Here is a 13,566-nt window from a genome sequence, read left to right as displayed (position 1 = left end):
TTCGAACATTTTGGGAGTTGAACGGACTTCCAGAAGGGGTTATGTTTGAGAACCAAGCTTCCACTGCATTTTGTTTTGTTTTCAAAAAAGAGGAAGAAAAAGGACGGTGGGGGAGGACCAGCTATATTGAGCCTCCCCAGTCCATTCTTGGGCATGGTTTGGAAGACCTTCCACAGCATCTTCAATGCCTATGAAGCCCAGGCTCAGACAGCAGCCTGTGAACTAGCCCCAGTTGTCCCAATTGAGCTTGGGATTCCACATGTCTGGAAGTAGGCTTTCTACACCCCGATCCCTAGATGATGGAGAATTGCTTGCAAGTGGCTGCAGCTCCCACCGTTCCCCAGCCTGATCCAGCAGCTGTGGCTGGGCATGCAGCCCAGTAAACAAAGCTGGAATCCAGCTGTTCGGATGTTTGGGACAGGGAATAGGGGACAGAATCCAGCACCCCCTCTCCACCTCCTTCCTTCCCTGCCAAATGACTGATTTGTGGAATTTCAGGTCCTTTTAATAGGCTGCACTTGTTGAGGCCTGACTGCTGTTTGCACCCTCTACAGCAGCTGAGAGCACCACCATTTTTATTTCCTGCACTACGCCCAGTGTCCTATTGCTCCGGAAGAGGAATTGCCCACCTTTTTTAGGCCTATGGGCAAACTTGGTGTTTTGAGTGATGGGCGCCATCCCCTCTGGTGTCTCCCAGCGATTGCCACACACACACTGTAAATTCAAGATACACAAAGAGAAAAAGCACACAGACACATACTTCAGCTTTCCCAAGGATCTGAGTGACATAATTAACCCGAGCTCTGAAAAGCACATAGTGGCGAAAGAGGAAGTAGGCAAGAGTGTCACCCTTCCCCGCTTCCTCCTTTGGTTCAATGTACTTTTTTCACTGGAGAAAAGGTAATCACACTTGCTACCTCATGACCAGGGGGGCAGTGAATGGGGACTGGGGGGGGGCTAACAGAGGTTCATGGGCCCTAGAGGTAGATCTCGAGGATGCTATTGCACCCATGGGTGCCACATTAGTGCCACACGCTTCTGGGTCTAAATGCTTAGAAATTAAAATGGCAGAGATTCCAGACCTGTCTGCCTAGTACTCTGATGAGGTGTGAAATATACTTGGAGTTGAGAGTGGATTTCATGCTGTTTCAGCTCATAGTGGTGAGGAGGAATGAATGTTCCCCCAAAGTATCTGCTTTATATACATTATTTACACAATGGGCTGCACGTGATTGGCTAATTCCGGGATTCTCCTGTAGGCCAATCAGGTTGTGGATTCACTTCCATCTGGAGCTGGATTGGGTGGCTCCTGCGGACCATTCATACTGCTGCATTGTTCTAGGACCAATCAGACTGCTGCATTCTGAATCCTATTGTTCTAGGACCAATCAGACTGCTGCATTTTGGATCCTATTCAACTCAGTATATAACAAGGTGTGTGTGTGTGAGAGAGAGAGAGAGAGAGAGAGAGAGAGAGAGAGAGGAGTGGGGAGGATTAACTGGGGTCCAAAATCAGACATCAGCCGTAAGCCTTGCTGGGATGCTGAGGCCTGACAGCTGACCAAAAGTGCTACTTACTGATTCTGTCTTTTTAGCCCTGTATTTTTATGGGACACTTTCTCTCCTCTGGGTTGTATCCAATGTTAGTCCTCCTCGGAGTAGAACCATTGAAGTTAATAGACATGAGTCACTTAGGTCCATTCATTTTAATGGGCTTACTCTGAGTAGAACTTAGCCAGCTGCATCTGGACTCTGCCTCGTGCCCAGAACTGTGCGCACTAATCTCTGTCAAAATGTGTGTTAGAAGATGTTGCCCAATTCGTATTGTCCCAATTCTTTGAATGATACCATTTCAAACCAATGCTTACTTTTTAATTAGAGTTGAATTACGTTTTACTTCTTGACAGCTAATTAAAATCTATTAAAGGAAACCCTGGTCGCTAAAAAAGCCGTCGTTAAAACCAGTTGCTTTGAAAAATTATGCAAATCTGGAACTCATGAACTAAAATTGCACATATTCGTGCCTGTAATGAAAGTTCCCCTGCCCAACGCCCCAGACTGAGCCAACTTTGGAAAAGCTACACTATAAACCTGGAAATACTGCGGTTTTGCTAGAAAAAAGGAAAAGAAACACCAACACTGCCCCAAATTGCTGAAATAAGAATATTTTATATAAACTGTTACACCCAAAGGAAATACATGAAGACTTCTCCCCGGCCCCATGGCCAATTTTCCCAGTTCCCAGCCTCTGCCATGAAGACGAGTGCCAGATCATTTTAATGATGTGCTGCTTTGAGTGAAGGGAAGGCCACCGCCTAAAAGGTAACTGTGCTTGGTGACCCCTGCAACATCTCAGCTGGGAGTGAGCCCTCGCCCCTCCACACCTCTTCCCTCTGGGGGGGGGAGGAATACTGCTTTTCCTTGCTGCAGTAAAATTGCTTTTCTGAAGTCACCAGCCATGATACTAGTCCTCACTGTCCTCTCAAACCTATTTGCAGCCTTAGGAACCTATATGTAAGGAGAGCAGGCCTGGGAGTGGGGAAAATATGAATGTGGGCATGTAGAACTGAGTCGCAAGCTCCCATCCAGTTACAGATTGGCCCATTCCCATTGCCACTTCCTGTTTGCCTTTAAATTCCCACACACAGAGACAGACAGACACACACACACACACACACACACACACACACACGGACTGCTTGTTGTGCCAGCCACACCTCCATTTTTGACCCCTCTGTTTCTTCCATGGTGTTCATGGCAGCGTATATGAGGTTGTCTCATTCCACCCTCATGACAATCCTAGGCTTCAATGGGATACTTAAACACATATGCTTAAGAGCTCAGTCCAAACCCAGGCCGCTACCCAGTGGGGCTGAACAGAGTGGGGGGGGGGACGCACATCAGCTGAGGGAGGAGTGGGGGAGGCAAATTACCATGCCAACCTGGAGCTGGTGCAGCGTACAGGCCTGGATCAGGCCACATGCTGCCTTGTGCCAGCACCTTGGGATCCAAGGGATCGCAGGCTTTGGAACGTCCCTTGTAAAATGATGCTTGTAAAATAACAAATATATATTTTTTTATATCTGACAAAAACAAAGAAAGCAATACAATCATTTGGAACTGTGTGTGAAAAAATAGTAGAAATAATAACACAATGAATCTAATCGAAAGTCAAATGTGTTTATTTTATTTTATTTCTTTTCTTTTTTCCCTTTCCCCCTTTCTCTCTCTCTCTCTCTCTCTCCCCTTTCTTTTTCCTCTTCTTTTTTCTTTTTTGTGCCTCCTTTCTTGGTCTTTCTCTTTTTGATTTGTTAAGAAAGAGATAAAGAGATAAAAGTGTAACATGAAAATTTCAGTAAGTTAAAAGTGATGTGTAATTTTTCTATTACTATTCATATATTGTTAAAACTGGTTAATTGTAATGAATTGATGTAGCAATTACTGTGGGTTTTTTCCTTTGTTATTGTTGAATTCTAAATAAAGTATTATTCTTTTTTTAAAAGGAATGTTCCATTTTGGGGCTTTCCACTGGCTGCTCCTGCAAGAAATTGGTTCCAAGTTGTCCTTGAAGTCTGGAGACTCCAAAGTCGTGGCCTGTGTGGTTTTGGCCCTTGCACTGTGCCTGATTCATGTAGGCTATGTTTGCATGTCCCATCCCCATGTGAATATCTGGCGCAGGTGCAGTAAGCATGCTAGGTGGTCAGGAAGAACAGGTGGGTACCAACTCCTCTCAATGTAATGGGCTGGATTGCCCAAGGGTCACCGACTGATCTGGCTCTTTGTTTCCTTAAGGCGCCACACAACTAGGGATGGGAGAGGAATTCAGTTCAAGCTCAGGTGGGCCACAAGTTCCCTTGTGTTCAGGTGTGTGTTTGTTTCTTTTACTTGAAACTTTCCCCCCCCTCACCCTGCCTTTCCTAAAATTCTCAAGGCAGCTAAACAATTCAAGTACAATGGTACCTCAGGTTACATACGCTTCAGGTTACAGATGCTTCAGGTTACAGACTCTGCTTACCCAGGAATATTACCTCAGGTTAAGAACTTTGCTTCAGGATGAGAACAGAAATTGTGCTCTGGTGGCGCAGCAGCAGCAGCAGCAGCAGCAGCAGCAGCACCCATTAGCTAAAGTGGTGCTTCAGGCTAAGAACAGTTTCAGGTTAAGTACGGACCTCCGGAACGAATTAAGTACTTAACCTGAGGTACCACTGTATACTAGAAACGTGTGTGTTTATGTATGTATTTGTATATTTTTTGGAACACACAAAAACCCAAACAAATGGCAACAGACCTTTCCCCTCTCTTCCCAGACATCCCCTCCTCATGTTGGTTTTGATGTTGGATATTATTTCATGCTTATTCTCAGCTGATGATGACTTAATTGGAATTTAATCGAGAGACAGTCGGGCGGCTATGACTAGGTGACTGAAGCTGCCATCTGATCTTCAACAGCAAACGTGCGAAATATAACTTCATCCGTACTGGGAATGGACTTTGATCAGATTGGGGTGTAGAAGATGGAGACGCAGGATGAGAAAGTCAAAGCTGTCAGAGTCAACTCTGAAGTTTATCATTCCTATCATAGCACCATCTGCCAGGAGGCAGGGCAAACATGTCAATTTCAGTATCCCTCCGTTTTTACAGTCTTATACGTTCAGCTCTCCACATTTCTACATATGTTTGCAATTTTTTAAAAAAAGTTCTCATGAAAACCCATCAGCATTTTTGTGCAAATTTCTCCTACTACACATCATTTTATATGCAATTTTCTCTAAGATGCCTATTTTTGCAGTTTCCCCCCATATTATAGAAGCCATTAAGTGTTGTAAGTGCTCCTTTCTATAAACATGCAAGACCACACTCTGCCCTTTTGCTGAGAGGACACCCCAGGCAGCTGACCTGGGGCAGCATGAACAGGGAGCAAATAGCTGGTTACTTACAGAGCAATCCTACATTTTGTAGAGGCGGCAATCTGCTGAACAACCTCTATATCCAAAGCACCCCTGGCCCGGGAGCGGGAGAACACAGAAAGAGAGTGGTGGAAGGCAAGGAAGAGCAATCTGCACCCCCTACTCCACTGGAGACAATAGAAAGGGAATTACTTACCGTATTTTTTGCACCATAACACTCACTTTTTCCTCCTAGAAAGTAAGGGGAAATGTCTGTGCGTGTTATGGAGCGAATGCCTGCAGGTGGTGGGGGGGGGATCTGCTGCAGTTGTGAGCAGAGGATCCATGGTTCCCCTTCCTTCCCTCCTCCGTGGTTACAAAGCATGGATCCACATGGATCCTCAGGATTTTTGCATTGGGCTACTCCAAACTCACTGTCAGATCACATGTCTGTGGCCACAGCATGAACGACAAAAATCATATATCCACTATTTCGTTTAGAATATTTTTTTCTTGTTTTCCTCCTCTAAAAACTGCGTGCGTGTTATGGTCTGGTGCGTGTTATAGAGCGAAAAATACGGTATAATGTACCAGGTCCTATTGTGGCATTGTTTTCTGCAATCTTTTTAGTGTGGCAGCACCTGCACTATTGGAACTCCCTGCTTATTTAAATCACTGTACCCTTTCCGTCACCTGCTAAAAACATTGTTGCTTTGACAAGCCTACTGAGACTAGTAAAATACTGACCTGTGTTTCTTGCTTTGCACTTTCCTCTTTTTCTTCATTGTTGTTATTGCTATTATTTCACCTAAATTAGTCACGTCCCTTATTTTCAGTGATTCTACTCTGAGTAGGGCTAAGACTGGACACTAAGACTGTGTAGACCACTTAAAAGCTATGGGTGATTAAGTGGTGTGTAAGTCCTGTTAAATAAATCCAAATAAATAAGGAAACACCTGAGCTTGCGGCCATCAGCCTTCGCCACATCTACATGGTGGCAGTTAATTCTGGAAATGGAATACTGTAGCTACAAACTGTGAGGGAAGAACTTCATTTTCAAAGTAACTGCTGGATTCTCTTATCAAAGAGGAATTTGCGTGGGAGAATCTCTTTCCAGTCTGTCCATCACTTTGGACCAGTGAACAGCTGCCCCGTGTGGTCGGCCAACGAACTGCAGGCAGCAGCTTCTTAGAGAGGTGCCTTCAGGCCCTGAACCTACTCCTCCCAGGCTGGCAAGCCATTGGCTCCTCCTGAGCAGGAAGAGGTGTAAGAGATCTTCCTGATGCTTGAGCTCTTCAGCCCCGATTGCTCACCTGTCTGTGGCTAGTTCACCTTAGACTTCTGCTTACAACCTAGTTGTGACCTAATTGCCTTCTTGAACCAATATGCAAACTGAAACCAAACTACCCTTTGAAAACTGTGTTTATCTGAATTTTGCGGAGCAGTTCCTAACCAAGATGAATGAAAATGTGTATTTTAGGAGAATTTTGTGCTACAGTGTTGATGAATTTCCATTAGAATTTTTTATTTTTAAAAAATTATTAATATTTGCAGATGATTATGGAAATGTGGAAAACTGAACCTGAGATTGAGGAACTAGTGCCACATCTGCACCCTGTATTTAAAGTAGTGCTGAAGCACCAAGGCTTCTCCTGAAGAATCCTATTCCCCTCACAGAGTTCCTTGGAAAAAGGGATTGACTCCTGAACCTCTCTGAGTATTGTTGCTCTGTCAGGAAAATAGGGGACTCCTAGTTACTCTCAGCACCCTGAGCAAACCGCAGTTCCCAGGATTCCTTGGTGGAAGCCATGACTGTTAATAGTGCTCAAAATGTAGGGTTTGGATGTGACCTGAGAGAAACTGGATTTGACAGACTCATTTAATGTTAGTGACAAAGTCAATACCAAAATTTTACATCCAAATCTTTAAAAAATAGCCTTTTCTAAAAAGCATAAAGCAAAACTCTTGGACTTCCGAAAGTCTTCAGTGGGGCATGGCAACTGAAGAAATGCCGTCTCCGTCAAAACTCTCCACTCATGGTGAACAACAGTACCCATTTTCCATTGGACTCAACTTCCACTGGCTTTTGTTTCCCATCTGCCCCCCATTCTGCCACGGCTCAGTCTCGTCTGGTTGGACGCTTTGCTCATCTCCCGGCCGACCCCCTCCTCAAAGGTCCAGGGCTCTCCGAGACCCCTTCTCCCCTCGTTAGGGAAGTGTTAGGAAGTTGCTGAAGTGCGAAATGAGCCTGCAAAAGCTCGTTGTCCTAATTAAACTTTGACAAGGAGAGTGACAAGAGGCATCCGAGGGGAAACAATGCGGGCAGTGTTTGGGAATCAGCCTTAAGCTGAGAAGGCCTTTGTCCCCGGAACAAAAGCACTTGTTTGCATGTGTTAAAGTCCATTAAACTTCATCAGGCCCAGGTGCAACCCCCTCCCCTTGCCCTGTCTCTCCCCACCCACCCTGTCTTCTCCAAGCCAACCCGCTGCACCTTCCGAGAGCCAAAGGCCCCAGAATCCTAACTTGGGAGACAGTTGGCAGGGCGGGCGAGAGGACCTCTCAGCTTCCTCAGGGGGCCAATATCAAAGTAAATATTTTGCTCTGAAATGAATTATTGTTGCTGTTTCCATCAGCCTGCTGCCTGGACCGTCAGGGTGAGGGGCACCAGCAGAGGACTTTGTTAATGAGGAGGAAGTGAGGGAAAACCTTCATTAACATGGGAGTAATATAATCGTTTAAAACCAGGGTGGGTGAGAGCAGAGAGGCCTGTGAGGATGCACTGCACCATGTCGTGTGGGACTCTAGAATACAACTGTATTCATGAGGAAAGTGGCTAGGGGAAAGTATTTCTCCTTCTCTCATAACACTAAGAACTCATGGACATCTAGTGAATGTCCAGGACTGATTGAAGAAAGGACCTCTTCTCCAGATTGCCACTAACTGAAGGATAGAAGCACTTGGTGCAATGAAGCAGGAAGGGCCTGAAGCAAGTTATGCTATGTTTCGTTCATTTCTTTATTTTTATTGTGACATTTATATCTCACTTTTCCTTCAAGGAGTTCAAGGTGGTGTGCATGGTTCTTCCCCCACCCATTTTATCCTCACGACAGCCCTGCAATGTAGGTCAGGTTATAAGGGGAATAAGAACAGAAGCCTGCAAGATCAGGCTAGTGGCCCATCTAGTCCAGCAAGTTTTTCTCAAAATGGCCAGCCCGATTCCTGTCAGAAGCCCACATAACGCTGTTGTGCTCAGGTCCTCCTTGCAGTAGAATTTGTCTAATCCTTTTTTAAAGCCATCCAAGTGTCTGGTCAACTCCCATCCTGAGTGACTGGCCCAGCTTCGTGGCCGAGTGGGGATTTGAACCCTGGTCTCCCAAGTTGTAGCCTGACGCTCTAACCACTACACCACACTGGCTCTCAAACATACATACACACAGGTCGCAGATGGAAGGAGAGCGCCATACAGGGATGCCATTTTCATCAGCATCCCTGTGTTCCCTTTAAATCCCATTGCATAAGCAGTTGGTTGAAAAATATGCTCTGTTAGCCTTTATGTAAACAACACAAGCAGAGAAGATGATGATTATGATTGCAAATTGTCCTGCCTTCCTGTCCTTCTCAGGACCTCCAATGTAGCTTGACAATGGTCTAAAAGAGGACTGGGGAAGCTGCAGCCCTCTAGATCAGCGTTTCCCAAATCTGGGTCTCCAGTTGTTTTTGGACTACAACTCCCATCATCCCTAGTTAGCCGGAGCAGTGGTCAGGGATGATGAACCTACCTAAATCGCACTTCCTGAAATGCTACATGAAGCACAGCGATCCTGCAAAATTTGCACAGCACTGAATTTTGTGGTGCTGTTCTCCAACCAAAGAATGTGTCTATATTAGGGAAAACAACACACAGAAATGCATTGTGTTGGGAGAAATTTCATACAACAATGTTTCTGAATCCAGATTTGATGAATTGGTCACATGGCACTTCTTAAGAGAGCCAGTGTGGTGCAGTAGAAAGCCTGTTGGATGAGGACCTGGGAGACCAGGGTTCGAATCCTCACTCAGCCACAAAGTTTACTGGGTGACTTTGGGCCAACCATTGTCTCTCAGCCAGCCTCAGATTGCTGAGGGGGTCAATGGAGAAGGGGGAGAACTGTGCACTTGAGATCCTTTGAGTAAAAAGGTGGATGCAACAAATAACTAAAATTAAGGTACTCAAGGAAAGTGGTTGCAGCTCGGTGTTAGAACACATGCTTTCCATGCCATAGGTCCCAGACTTGATCTCTGGCTACAGGATCTCAGGTAAAAGAGTCTCCCCACAGTGCAAGCAGGGGAGAACTCAACATCATAGAGTTTTGCCCTTTCGCTCAATGGGCACTACAGAACTGGCCATTTTAATGTATTTCAGACTTTGAGGTAGACATAGCTGAGAAGTTTACTGCTTCCAATAGTGCCTGGCGCCCACTGAGACTAGTGGGGCAGAAAGCAGGGAAGTCAACAACAGGGCCACATGCACACCATGTTATGATATCACTTTAAACAGTCAGGGCTTCCTCCAAAGAACCCTTGGGGTGGTAGTTTGGTAGAGTGTTGAGAGTTCTTAGGGAACCCCCTTCCCATTTTCCTCACAGAGCTACAAGGTCAGGAGTGGTTTAACAATCAATCCCTCTCCACAGAATTGTAGCACTTTGAGGGGAATTGAAGTCGCCAAACAATTCTTGAGCCCTTTCCCTGGTGCCCACAAAGCCTCCGAGCACCTCCTCCCCTTGCTTCCCCCTTCGTCAAGTGGTGGTGAGAGTGGTTTTTGTACACCCTAGTGGTTAAGAGCAGTAGACTTGTAATCTGGTGAACTGGGTTCGATTCCCCGCTCCTCCACATGCAGCTGCTGGGTGACCTTGGGCTAGTCACACTTCTCTGAAGTCTCTCAGCCTCACTCACCTCACAGAGTGTTTGTTGTGGGGGAGGAAGGGAAGAAGATTTTTAGCCACTTTGAGACTCCTTAGGGTAGTGATAAAGCAGGATATCAAATCCAAAGTCTTCTTCTTCTTCTGAAGGAGGAAGTTCGAAGAGCATCTCTCTTTCCTACTTCATCTTTCAAGGCTCAGATTAATTAAGTAGCCTGAAGAGCTGATGCCCAGGAAACTTGGTAAAGAATCCAAATATACCCACAGGTTGAAAAAGGTTGACAACCCATGCATTACATTGTTGACGGCCTGAAGGTATTTTTCCTCAAATGCGTTCAGCATGTGACTTACCGTACTTTTTCGTGTATAAGACTATGTTTTTTTCTTTAAAAATCATGCTAAAAAGTGGGGGTCATAGGGTGGACGTTTGATTGGTTGCTGCTGTGGCTCTCAGCAACTATTGTGCATGTTATTGGTTGCTGTGTCCATGGGCGGTGTTGATTGGCTGACACTCCGGCATTTGGGCTGGCAATTGGCAGCTTCTGCCGGCGATGGGACAGATGGGAGGCTAATTTTGTGACACGTGCGGGTGAGCGATTTTCAGCAATCCCCCCTTTTAAAAAGCTCAACAGCCCTGGGTAATCCACCTCCCAAAAAGCTCTGCAACTCTGTGCCATCTCTTCCCCCATTTTCTTAAATTTAAGTCCCCCAAAATAGGGGGTGTCTTATACATGAGGGCGTCTTATAGACGGAAAAGTACAGTGCTTGCCAAGTCTCCTGGCAGAAGAGACCTGTGTGTGCTTTCAAGCTTGCATATCCCACACCTCTGTCCATGGCTAATGAAGGGGACCAAATAAGAGCCTTTTGCCAAGTGCAGCAGCAACAGTATGTCGTATGTGCTTGCTTCCTAAAGAATCCATTGTTGAAGATAAGAATCCTAAGATAAGCACCAAATGTGGTTTGAAAGAGGCATCACTGCTTATGGTCTGTACCACTTTTACCACTGGCAAAAATAAACAAAAGAGGAAGAGGAAGGTCTGGCAGGTTTGCGCTGTTTCAAAAACCTACGCAACCTGTTTGAACAGGGCCAGGAAAGGGGATAGAACAGCATGGCAATTTTTGATGCTCTCTCAAATAGCTTGCCATTCTCTTAAAAAATAATTGTTGTTCTCCAGTCTGTATTGATGAATGCCCCTTTGCTAAGGGTAGCTTTTAGGTAACAGCGAGAGGGGAGAAAGTAGGCGATAAGTGCAAATGTGAGAGATGAGGATGAGATAAAACAAATGATTGCCTCGCTTGCTATTGTTGCCACTTATTTGTTTCCAAAATGCCTTTGCTGGCTTTCTGAAATTCCATACTGATCTAGCAAAGAAGAAGAAGAAGAAGAAGAAGAAGAAGAAGAAGAAGAAGAAGAAGAAGAGTTTGGGTTTGATATCCCGCTTTATCACTCCCCTTCAGGAGTCTCAAAGCGGCTCACATTCTCCTTTCCCTTCCTCCCCCACAACAAACACTCTGTGAGGTGAGTGGGGCTGAGAGACTTCAAAGAAGTGTGACTAGCCCAAGGTCACCCAGCAGCTGCATGTGGAGGAGCGGAGACGCGAACCCGGTTCACCAGATTACGAGTCTACCGCTCTTAACCACTACACCACACTGGCTCTAGGAAGTTGCCTTCTTATAGCAGGTTAGACCCACACCAAAGCCAGTTTTGCCTGTTCTGACTGACAGCAGCTTTCCAGCATCTCAAGCAGAAAGTGGCTCTTTCCCTTCACTCCTGACCTTTTAACTCAGTGTGCCAGGGATTGGTCCTGAGACCTTCTGCATGCAAAGCAAGTGTTCTACCACTGAGCTGTGTTCCTTTGGGGCTGGAGACTGAATTCAGAGCTTTTCTGGAGAAGGGCCCAAAAGCACAAGGAGGAAAGAGGGGTGCGGACAGGGCCAACACAAGACGTTTTGCTGTGTGAGGCAAAATACAAGATAGTTGCCCCATGACCATCATCACCACTATGTACAAAACCCTACTAGGCTGGCAATGGAGGCTTCGGTCCCATCCGCACTGTAATTTAAAGCAGTTTCATGTCACTTTAAACAGTCATGGCCTCCCCCAAAGAATCCTAGGAACTGTAGTTTGTTGAAGCAGTTGACCTCACAGTGCTACAGTTCCCAGCACCCTTAACAAACTATGGTTCCCAACATTCTTCATGACTGTTTAAGTGGTATAGTAGTGCTTTTAAGTGCTTGGTGCAGGTGTGACCTGAGGGTGGGGGTTGACAAACAGGTTGGGGGGAGAATAGAAAGCAGTGACTGGAAAAGGGAATGGGGAATGGGAATGCCTTCAGATGTTTTCTAAAAGTCAGATACAGTGGTACCTCAGGTTAAGAACTTAATTCATTCCAGAGGTCTGTTCTTAACCTGTTCTTAGTGGCAGTCTGGAGAAGCACCACTTTAGCTAATGGGGCCTCCCACTGCCACTGCGCCGCTGGAGCACGATTTGTGTTCTCATCCTGAAGCAAAGTTGTTAACCTGAGGTACTATTTCTGGGTTAGCAGAGTCTGTAACCTGAAGCGTATGTAACCCGAGGTACCATTGTAGTTGTTTATTTCCTTGACATCTGATGGGAGGGCATTCCACAGGGTGGGTGTTACTACTGAGAAGGCCCTCTGCCTGGTTCCCTGTAACCTCCCTTCTCACAGCAAGGGAACCACCAGAAGGCCCTCGGAGCTGGACCTCAGTGTCCAGGCTGAACAATAGGGGTGGAGATGCTCCTTCAGGTATACTGGGCAGAGATCGTTTAGGGCTTTAAAGGTCAGCACCAACACTTTGAATTGTGCTTGGAAATGTACTGAGAGCCAGTGTGGTGTAGTGGTTAAGAGCTGTGAACTTGTAATCTGGTGAACTGGGTTCGTATCCCCGCTCCTCCACATGCAGCTGCTGGGTGACCTTGGGCTAGTCACACTTCTCTGAAGTCTCTCAGCCTCACTCACCTCACAGAGTGTTTGTTGTGGGGGAGGAAAGGAAAGGAGATTGTTAGCTGCTTTAAGACTCCTTAGGGTAGTGATAAAGCGGGATATCAAATCCAGACTCCTCCTCCTCCTCCTCCTCCTCCTCCTCTTCTTCTTCTTCTTCTTCTTCTTCTTCTTCTTCTTCTTCTTCTTCTATGTAGGTCTTTTAGGACCGGTGTTATATGGTCTACCTACACAAAAAGACCCCAATGGAGGAAGGACAACACACACCCAAAGAACAGGTCATTAAGGACTCAGCAAGCATGTTCAGTGGGAATGAAATGCTGGCAGATTGAAACAGAAATGAAAAATGGGGTGGGGGTGGAATAGAGAGGAGTGGGTGGAAAAGAAGCACTTCATGCTGCAACAATTTTGTCCCACTTGTAAATGAAGAAAAGGAAAGAGAAAGAAGGAGGATGTTGGGAAGCCAAAGACAGTTAGCAGAGTCTTTGCCCCACTTTTGATATCAGCTACAGGAAACATTCTAGATACTCTGGAACAAATCTTAAGAGTAAATATTGCATCCCGTACAAGGCAAGAAAATCGTCATTTTCCAGACCAGGCAAATGACCAGGACATTCTTGAACACCTCTAGCCACTCCAGATGGGAAGTGGGGCTCGGGGAATTCCATATCCGTATCACATCCCAGCACCGAAATTACTGAGATTCCGAGAAACGGGAAGAAGAAAATAACAAATGCGACATAAACAAACAAACAAGGACATAATGAGGCATGCCTTCTCTGCAGGATCTCAGCTGTGCTTCCAAACACACTGGGTAGG

Source organism: Podarcis vaucheri (genome assembly GCF_965113315.1).
Source record: "Podarcis vaucheri genome assembly, chromosome: 14".
Lineage (NCBI taxonomy): Eukaryota > Metazoa > Chordata > Lepidosauria > Squamata > Lacertidae > Podarcis > Podarcis vaucheri.
This window is presented reverse-complemented; position numbering follows the sequence as displayed.